Source organism: Pteropus medius, unplaced genomic scaffold (genome assembly GCF_902729225.1).
Source record: "Pteropus medius unplaced genomic scaffold, Ma_sr-lr_union100, whole genome shotgun sequence".
Classification (NCBI taxonomy): domain Eukaryota; kingdom Metazoa; phylum Chordata; class Mammalia; order Chiroptera; family Pteropodidae; genus Pteropus; species Pteropus medius.
In genome coordinates, this window is record NW_024351648.1 from 4,017,249 (window position 1) to 4,027,625 (window position 10,377).

Below are 10,377 nucleotides of genomic sequence, written 5' to 3' on the forward strand. Positions count from 1 at the left end.
AAAGGTTTTCTCAAGCAAGATCCACACAAAAATGATTAATATATTTGGCCACATAAAAATGTATTCCTTCTGAAGTGCAGAAGAAAGTATTCAAAAGTCAAAATATAAGAATGGACTGAGAGAAAATATCTCAGGACACACAGAGAATAAGGATTATTATGAGAGCAACACTGTCCAATAGAACTTTCTGTGGTGGCGACGTTCTCGGTGCCCAGCAGGACAGCCACTGCAGATGTGGTCAGTGTGACTGAGGAACCGAAGTCCAAATTTTACTTAATTAAATGAATTTCAATTTAGATGGACCACTATGGCCAGTGGAGACCCATATGGGACAGTGCAGATCTAGCAAATATAAAAAACTCTTACACATAGAAATAAAAATAAAAAAGTAGACAAACTAGTCAAGAATATGAACTGGCAAATCACAGAAAAAGAAATATAAATGGCCAGTAAATATGTAAAAAATACACAACCCTCCTCCTTACTAAAGAGAAAAATGCAAATTTCAATGTAATATATCCTTTTCTCGGTAAAATGTTGGAATGTGTTAATACCTAGGTTAGTGCAGGTGAAGGAATCGGTTACTCTTCATTATTGGTAAAACTATACACTGCCACATCCTTTTTGATGGACAATTTAGCAGTATCTTTCAAAATTTTAAATGTGTATAGCCCTAATCTAGCAATTACTAACATTTTAATGGAACTTAATAATGTCACTTAGTGAGTCCGAAACCTCAGCAATGAAACCATGTTTTTTGTGAACTGATTACATCCCTGAACAGAGGTTTATACTAATATCTCAGTAAATGAATTAACCGACGACGTGTTCAGAACTGTGCCTGACGCTTGCTAAGCATGTCCGTAGGTGTTCGCTCTAATTATTATTATGCCTCGCATATCCAAACATGATATTATTTCCCTTTTCTCATCTCCAAGGCAAAATAAACGTATGCAGAACTTTAAGGAACCCCAATACACATGTAAGTCCTATGAAGTCTACTTCCTCCATACCTCCCGTCATTAAAAACATGTTTATTTTGATTATCGACGTTTCAAAGATACAAAAAAAGTACAGAAAATAGTATTGCACACGTCCACAGAGCCTCCTTCTCCCAGATTTAACAGCTGTCGGTATTTTGCTTTATTTGCTTCTGATCTTTGTGGCTTTCAGTAAACAGAAACAGCTCAGGGCCCCTGGTCTCAATTCCTCTTTCCTTTTCTTTTCCTTCCCATCTTAGAGAGTTTCGCTCTCCTCAGGTTAGTATATGCCATCCCCACTTTTACTTTAAATGCATTTATTATTCAACAATATAGAGTCCCGATTTCGTTTTTAAACTACTACTTGAAATTGGAAATAATACACAATCCTGATGATGACTTTTTTCAAAATGTCTTTAAGAAGCAAAGAAAAAAAACCCTATTGAAACAAGAAAACGCTCATTGATGAGAGATTGGGTGAGATCGAGGGGCACTGTATACATGTGGGAGAGTCACTGTCTTGCACATAAACGGCCTTTCTGTAGAAATAGTTCCTGGAGCCACAGTTCATCTTCAAGCTGGTCTCAGAATTTTAAGCACTAGCGTCATCCACCATAGCGACCTCACGACACACGCTTCACAGAATGTCCAACAGCTGAACGATCAAGGTATCAACGTCTGGACTACAGCAGTTACGGGTGGCACCTGCTAGTGGCTACTGGTCTGCTTGCCTGAGGCCAGGGACAGCTGTGACCCGCAGGTGTGGCCCCTGTGGTTACCCAGACTCCTTCTCACCCTTCACATAGCTGACCCTAGGCTTTTTTTGTGACATACTTAGGAATTTGTAGCAGCTATGCTGACAGGTGCCCCAGCACCTGTTGGACTGAGGACTGGGCTGTCACATGTCACCTGACATTAGACATGATGAGCTGTACTGGTCCTAAAGCTTCCACTATGAGGTGGATTTTCTCCTCCCTGGATGCGGCCCCTGTTTCCAGCCCCTGGAAAGACTCATATGCCTATGTCCACATATGAACCAAACCATCTTTACTTTCTTCATAGAATCAACTTCCATGCTTTTGTTTATAGCACACACTCAAAATACTAACAGATTAGGTAAGGGCTAATAGTAACCATAATAATAATGATAACAACAAGATGTTTATTCATATTTGTTCAATGGCACTGTTCATATCTGAATGCTCATATATATATATATATATATATATATATATATGTGCCATTTCACTGTAAATTGATTCGGCTATAATTTTTTTTAAGTTTTAAATTGTCTATTGAATTTGCCTCTTTTACATTCTGATGTTTTCTATATTTTCTTTTATAATAGTTGTGCATTTTTATGAATAAAAAGGAATACTAAGGAAAACATTTGAAATGGTTCGTACTGATAACCTCTGTTGAAAAATGAAAAAAAAAAAAAAGTGCACATGAACATGGCCAGAACATTTAAAGAGTACGAGGCTATGAAATGTCAAGTGAGAGCTGCCTGCGACATTCCCCATACCGATCTCTTTCACCAAAGAAGCTACTGTTAAGAGTTTCTTATTCTTCTTACCAGGAAGCAAAATGTGCGTATGCCAAGATGGAATTTTAAATATATTTTATTTCACTTTATTGCAATTTACACAGTGAGGAACCTACTATATATACTGTTCTGTAACTTGCTTTTTCAAGTGATACATCTTAGAGATCATTTCCTATCAACAGACTATTCTGTGATACAGTTCATATAACATTTTTCTATTGGGGTTTATATTCAGATTCTTGCCATTTATAAACAATACTGCAATGAACATCCTTATAGACCTAGTTCAGCAAACTTTTGTGGGTAAATTTTTATATGCTAAACTTGAATTGGTGTTCAAAATATTTTGAGAGATAATTATTTGAATTATAAAAACTGTACATTCAGGCCATAAGAAAAGCATATTCCTGAAGTTTTTCTTTTTTTTTTAAGCCTGCCGATAGATATGGGAAAGAAAAAGAGCGTTTTCCTTTCTACACATTCTAGACTCAACATGAGCCGAAGCAGGCAGGGAAAGAAAGCTACACTTTACTTTTAGAGTCAACACATCAGTGATATTTCTGTCCCTGGGTGACCAGAAATGCCCCAGGAACTCATGAATTCAAAGCACTTTTTCTCATCCTCGAGTTCACTCACCGTGTCTGTCATTTGCTCTAAGCAAGGAAAAGATCAGACGGGACAAAAAGGCAGAGAAATGCCTCCCGCAGAACCCACTGCTTTCTGATATCCTGCCCGAGAGAGCCCGAGAAGGCGCATTTAAAAACCACTTAATATTTAGTACATGAAACGTGGACTCTGTACATGTCAAATTTCCATCAGGACAAAGCTCACATCAGTCTGCCAGTTTCCCTTCTCAGAGGTAGATGCTGTTGTTACTTAGGAAACATTCTAGTTTGTCTGGAAGCGGGGTTTCTCCACCTAGGCCCTGCGGACATTCTGCGCTGGGTAGCTCTCCGTTGTCAGGACGGATTTTTTAGCAGCAGCCTGCTCTCTACCCACTAGAGGACCCTCCAGTTGTCACCAGATGTTCTTCCTGTTAAAAACCACTGGTCTAAGGACACACACACACTGTGTATACTCAATATCCCCTTTAAGGTCGTACCATAAATTATTTACCCAATCTCACTTTGATATCTTTGTTGAGTTATTTTGCTGCTACAAACAATTCCACAATGAAGATACGTAAGTATCTCTACAGGGGTAGATTCTTAGACTTGGAATTGCTGGGTCAAGGGTATGCACATTTCAAATCGTGATCAACATTGAATTGTCTTCCAAAGAGATCGTGTCACTCCTCCACTACCCACGAGAGGGCCTGTCCCTTTGTACCTCCGCCAGCTCCGCGTGTTAACAAATCTTGTCAATCTTTTAATCCAAAAGGTGAGAACCTGGAGTCTTTCTGTAACTGCAGCTCGGCCGCTGCGCTCAGCTCTAGAACGGGAGTTCCGAAGATACGCATCTTTCAGATGCTCAGAAATGCATCTTTCATAGATTCAAAGACCAGGGCGGGGGATTCTGGCGAAGAATTTTTTGATTAAATTCTGCAGCCTTTTTTTTTATTTTTTTTTTATTTTGGCAGGCTGAGTCTTAACTGAACCACGCTGCAATTGCAGATGATTCCCAAGGACAGGACCCAGCCTCTTGAAACCGTGTGCTTAATTCACGCGACATGCCGCAGCATGACTTCTGGAAAGGCTTTCTGCATTCCTGTAGATAGGTATACGATAAACACTTCGATATCATTTTCCATGGCGTTCACCCTCGCGGTGCTGAGACGTGCTGGCTGCTTTAATGTATGTGCTGGATCACAGATAGAAATGATCAAATAGAGTCAAGACAAGGATCAAGCCTCATAAAAATTTTGCCTACAGCATGTACCGAAAAATGTCAGTCGTGCCAAGGCTACGCAGGCCAAGTGAAGCCAGGGGTTGTGCAATTTACCCAGCAGAGGTTGAAATTTCTGACAAAAACAGGAGCCTCATTGACAAACGTAAGCATAAAAGCGAAGCTTCGTTTATTAAAAAAGGTCATTTTGATACTTAGCTGATGTGAGCATTGAAAAATCACAGTTTCTGAGCACCAGTATTTCCTTCCTCTGTAAAACCCAGGATAAAATAGATTTTCCATTCTCGGATTTTCTGGGTTGGTCATTTTGGCTCTAACTTAAACCAAGTTTTCAAGTGGTTGCATCAGACCAGAATGTTCCACACTTTGCCTTTGCCTGATTGAAGACAAAGATCCATTCTTGCCTTCAGGGAACATTTATTGGAAGCCTACTATGTGTCAAATCCTCAGCTAGACTCTGGCGAAGGGGCACTGATGAGTAAGACGCCAGACCTGCTGGCCAGACCTCAGATTAAAGATCATCTGAGAAGAGAAGCTGGGAGCCAGGGGTGTGGAGAAGCTTTGCCTGTGTGCGTGGAGCCCCAGGACCTACTCGCTGGAGCTGTCAGGGTTTTTACTGTAGTCTGGCGAAGGCTCAAATTAACCAGTGCACATGGCTCGGCTACTCTTTGAAAAGCAATGGAAGTCTGTTCTGATTATTTCTCATTCACCCCGTTGGTGCAGAAGGGACCCCGCCCTAAATAATACGAGATGGTTCACACATGACACCTGACAGTGGATACATGAGACTGGCAGCAGTTTATTAGTCACATATGCGTGGAGCCTGAGGGAGGAGGACACCACGCAAGGCCACATGGGGTTACACTCAGGAGCAGGAGCGAACCAGCCAGAGCTGTGGGCGACAGGCTTTGTAGTAACGGGGAAGTGACATGGCCCCCGTTCCCACAGGAGAGTGTGATTTGCTGGTGTGACTAATCGTGTGGGCTGACAGGGACCTGAAACCTATTGGGTTCGGGACAGGGTGGGTATGGCTCATCTGGCTGAGGGGGCACGCATGTCTGCTGAGAACAAGGAGCTCATGGTTCGGACTCCGGGGCTCCACGAAGGTCACAGATGACAAAGCAGCACCTGGAATGTCAGGCCTTATAGTCTGCGAGGTATTTTAGTGACAGTTTTTCTTCTCCGTTTCTTTTCCATCCAGAGTGCAGCCCACTCACATTTTAACGACAAGCAATACTGGAACTGGAAATATCCCGCATCTTTGATTAAACAGGTCGATAAATTCTCCCTCTTTTAATTTTCGACTTCATTTGGTTTGACTTCGGTTCTTGTCACTCACGACTAGAAAACTGCTGACTAATAGACCAACAGAGTTGCCTTACTAGCCCCTTTTGAACAGGAGGGGGGCGATTTGTGCAAACACACTGGCCATGGCTCTTTCGTCATTTTACCCACGCAGATAACGGACCCTCTTCTGGCTGAAAACCAGCCCGGGCCCCACGACCTTGCCCTCGCCATACTCGCTCTTCTTTGAACAAAACAAGCTCAGTCCCACCTTGGGGACCTCGTTCTTCCCTTTGCCTGAGACACTCTTCCCTAGCTCTTCGACTGTCCAGCTCCTTTTGTTACCCAGGCTAAATGTCACTGCCTCAGAAAAGCCTTCCCCTCACCCCTAGCTAAGACATCGGCGCAGTTAACTCTCTCTCATGATCTTGTTATTTTCATCATAAGCCGTTATCACCGTCTGACATTTTCTCGTTTATATATTTTTTTTATCCTCCGCGCACCCCCATCACTACAAGCTTCCTGAGAACACAGATCTTCTCTGTATTCCTAGTGCGTAGAAACAGTCCCTGGAACACTCTAGGGCCTCAGTAGAAGTTTGTGGAAGGAATCAATAAACAACCACACGTGTAGCCACTACTTGTGGAGGCGCATGTCGATTATGTAGTCCTTTATGTGGATTACACAAAGCAGTCCTCAAAATAACCTTGAGGAAGGATCATTCCCATCTTACAGGTAGGAAAACTGAGATTTAGAGAAGCCGAGCAACTTGCCAGAATTTACACACTGGAAAATGGTAGAGGTGAGATTAAACGAAGAACCATTAGACGCCAACATTTGTGGTTGTACCTTTTCAGTGACCCCAAGATTTGTCTCGCGTTTCGACATTCTAACATCCTAACAGATAAAAGTCCTTGCTAGGTCATAAACTGCAACATGGGAACGAGTTGTGTGATGTGTGGCCGTCACAGAGGTAAGCGACCATTCTTCCTGTATGAGATTTTAGGGACATGTAGGTCCAGACGAGGCCTAAATGGACATCCTAATAGACATGGCAGAGCCTGGGAATGCTTGGGAAGCATTTTGAAAGAAATTATCGAAGGGGAACCAAGACGGTTCCAGCGTTTGGAAGAAATTTCTGTGAGTACATAGGCAAAGAAGACAGCACAGACAGATCACGATCTCGTATACAAGGGGGACATGTGGGCAGATACTGGGGAAATATGTGAAATGAAGCCCCTCTTTGCACGGAACATAAAAAGTAGGGTTAGAATTACTGTAATTGACATGCGGATGCATCGTGGGTTGTGGAGAGAATCACAAAGTCTGAATAAACTGTGCCGAAGAAAAAACACGACCTAACGAAATGACAACATATAATAGCAATTGAAAGACTTATTTGAAGTTCGATTGTATAAAACATCCAGCTGTCAGAGATTCAGTTTCTTACATTTTTAAAGTTGATTTAATCTTTATGTAGACTTTGACATGTAAGAATATAAACTGAGCCTTTTATCTCCTCTGAATTCATTCTTTTCAATATCAGGCATTCAAGAATAAAAGTCTGTGTGATATTCGAATAAAAAAAGTGAAAACAACATTTTTAATGCTTGAAGAAAGATGGAATAGGTAACGTTGGAAGTTATACATGTGTGTGTCACATCCTGTTGTTTAGGACGAGCCACATGATGACACGGACTCTATTGCTGTGTGTAGTAACGAGAAACATTTAGTTATTTTCTGTGGGTTCCCCCCCTTAATTCCGAACATTGGCCACCTCAAAACATTCCGACTTATAAACACTTTACCAATGGTTGTAAGGGTGCCCAATTTGAAGTCGAACGTACCGTTGTTAGGTATTGTAAAAATGTTTAGTACCAGTTATGTTGACTTCACATGAGGGTTATTATTGGGAAGCTGAGTAAATCATAGAATACCGAAATAGTTTTCTCACTTAAATTTTTTTTTTATTTTGAAATACTTTTAGACTTACCAAAAGTTGCAAACATAGTATAGAGAATTCACCCAGTTTTCTCAAATGGTATCTTACATAAGCATGGTCCAGCCATCAAAACCAGAAAGTTAACACTGATACAACGCTATTAACTAAACTTTAGGCCTCATTTGAATTTCACCAGGATCCGACCCAGGATTCCATTTTGCATTTAGTCGTCAGGTGTCCTCGGTCTTCTCCAATCTGTGATAGTTCTTCAGTCTTTCCCTGTCTCTCATGATCTGGACACTTTTGACGAGCAGCAGTACCAAAGAAGGGACGTGCCCTTCTCACTGTGTCGTGTCATGGGGTACGCGGTGTCGATGGACTTGGTTACAGGTGATGCTGGCCTTGTTCATTTGGTGAAGGTGGTGTCTGCTGGGTTTCTCTACTGTAAAGTTATCATTTTTCTCTTTGTAATTAATACATACCCTGTAGGAGCTACTTCGACACTCTGCAAATGTCCTGTTTCTCATCATTCCTCTACCCACTAATTTTCGCATCCTTTGATAGTTCTTGCCTGCAATAATTATTATCTGTGGTGTTTATCTAATGGTGATTTCATATTGCCCTTATTTCTTCTATATTTTTTCCGTTGGAATTCTATAAGCAAGATCTGTACTTTCCCATCTATTTACTCGTTCAGTCATCAGTATGGACTCACGGATATTTATTGTATTCTTTGGGTTATAACCCAATACTAGCATTATTTGCCGCATTTGCTCAAATGGCTCCAGCTTTGGCCATTGGCAGCTCTTTCGGGTTGGGCCCTGTGTCCCTTTAATATGCTCCCATCATTTTTCAAGCACTTTCTTGCTTTCTGGCACCATAAGTTTTGTTTCCTTCACCAGTCCTGGAATCAACCATTAATTCAAAGAGCCCTGGTTCCTTCTATTAGAAAATGGCATTTAGATCTGGTTATTTAGCATGGAACTTGCAGTAGAAAAGGAATGCATGAAAGGATTCACCTGCACACGTACATGCGTGATTTTAGCTCTAAAGAACTTGCAATGTACAGTACACGGCGGATGATGTTTTTATCTTTAGGTTGAATTTAAAATGTGGAATTCTGATTTTCCGAAAGAGTTACAAGTCATGAGGTTAGCAAGCAACATTTACAAGTAAGTAACCTTACGCATAAATGCAGTTTCTCTTATATGTGATGTTTCTCAACAAGACACAGGTCCTGAAACAAAGTTAAAGTTGGAGAAGTCACTCATTTAGGGTAGCACTTAAAACCTTCATTTTTTAGTCGTTTATACTTATACAAGATTGAGACATCATGAAAAATATTTATTGCGGCACTCGCTTGGTTCCCATCGTATTTAATAACGAGTGACTTTGTTTAAGTGTTGGAGACACAGATTGGACATGGCATGGGATGATACCTGTGTTGGAGCGGCTCACAAATGAAAACCCTTTCGAGGCTCTTTTCGACCCCGATCACTTATTTGTTCTAGTTTTCCCAGGTTTGGGTAATCTTTCTTCTTCTATGAATCCATTCTTTTTCCTGTTCGTGCTTCTCATCGCCATCCTTCTGCTCCATAAGTCATTCCCCCCGCCCCCCACATTTTTTTTCCAGCCCGTATACCTCAACTTCAAAATTCTGTTAAATTTCTCCTTCCAGAAGCCCTCCCTAACTTGTCCAGTCTCATCTCGTACCTTTCTCCGACCCCACAAGGCTAAGGCAGTTTCGGCCCACGGTCATCTCAAGTTCAGCATGAGCAGATGTAAGTCATCATAGTGCGCTCATCCAGTCCCGTCAACCTCATCTTCCTCCAGGTCTCTCTACTTAACTGATGCTGCCATTATCCAGCCAGGAGCCCAGACCAGAAGCCTGGGTGGGGAATGCATTGCTTCTGCTGTCCCTACCCCAGATTCGGTGATTAGCAGGCAGGTCAAGTCTACCTTCTATCTCCATTTTGTTCCTGTTCTCCCTTTACCATAAGGCAACTGTGTCTTAACTCAAGTCCTGTCTTCTTTCTCTGTTACCGTCTGTCTTAAATGGGTCCTCTGCAAAGCAGACGCTGAAGGATTTGGGGGCAGGTACTTTATTTTAGGGGGTGACCCATGGAAGTGCTGTGCGGGAGAGGGGAAGTGAAGACAATAAAAACTGTGCAAATAAGTGCATCATCCTGAGGGCAACTGGGGGCCGGTCCCCTTGGCCCTGCCTCCTGAGACTTCTGGGAACATGCCTCAGAATTATCTTCCTGAGGCGTGAGGAAGCGGGGGTATTTCTCTACTGACCTGAACCGTCTCCTGGGGCCAGAGCATGTCCTCAAGAGACACACAGGAAGCCATGAGCATCTGTAGGGACAGTCTGGGGAGATCTGGGGGGAGCGGGAGTGGGGAGTTGTTCTGACAGCAGTTGTCCTGGCTCTAATATTGCTCCCTCCTACCCACCCCCAACTTCCGCCCTAAGTATCCTTCTGAAACGCCCATTAGATTAAGCTGTTTACCTGCTTAAAATCTGTCGGTGGCTTCTCATTGCTTTCAGAAAGAAATCCAAATGGCCTGGCTCGATGTGCCAAGGCTCTGCACCATCTCCCTCTCCACCCCTCTTGCAGCCTCATCTCCCACCCCTTCCCAGCATTGGAGCCAGACTCCAGGCTCCAGGCACATAATGCCAGCTGTAGGTTCTCTCCTGAGCCATACTCAAGGGATCACAGCAGTTGACCCCTCGCACGCAGCCGTTGCTCGCAAATACTTAACATGTATCCGATTGTTTA

The 10,377-nt window shown here is 42.4% G+C and overlaps 1 long non-coding RNA gene across 1 annotated transcript in view; it reads left to right on the forward strand.

The window, feature by feature from the left end:
* LOC120587345 (uncharacterized) overlaps window positions 1–7,111 on the forward strand; it is a 28,662-nt gene extending 21,551 nt beyond the window's left edge. The window contains exon 4 of the long non-coding RNA XR_005648933.1: window positions 4,106–7,111. This is a non-coding gene — a long non-coding RNA (uncharacterized LOC120587345). The remainder of the gene's footprint in view (window positions 1–4,105) is intronic.
* The last annotated feature ends 3,266 nt before the right edge of the window (window positions 7,112–10,377 follow it).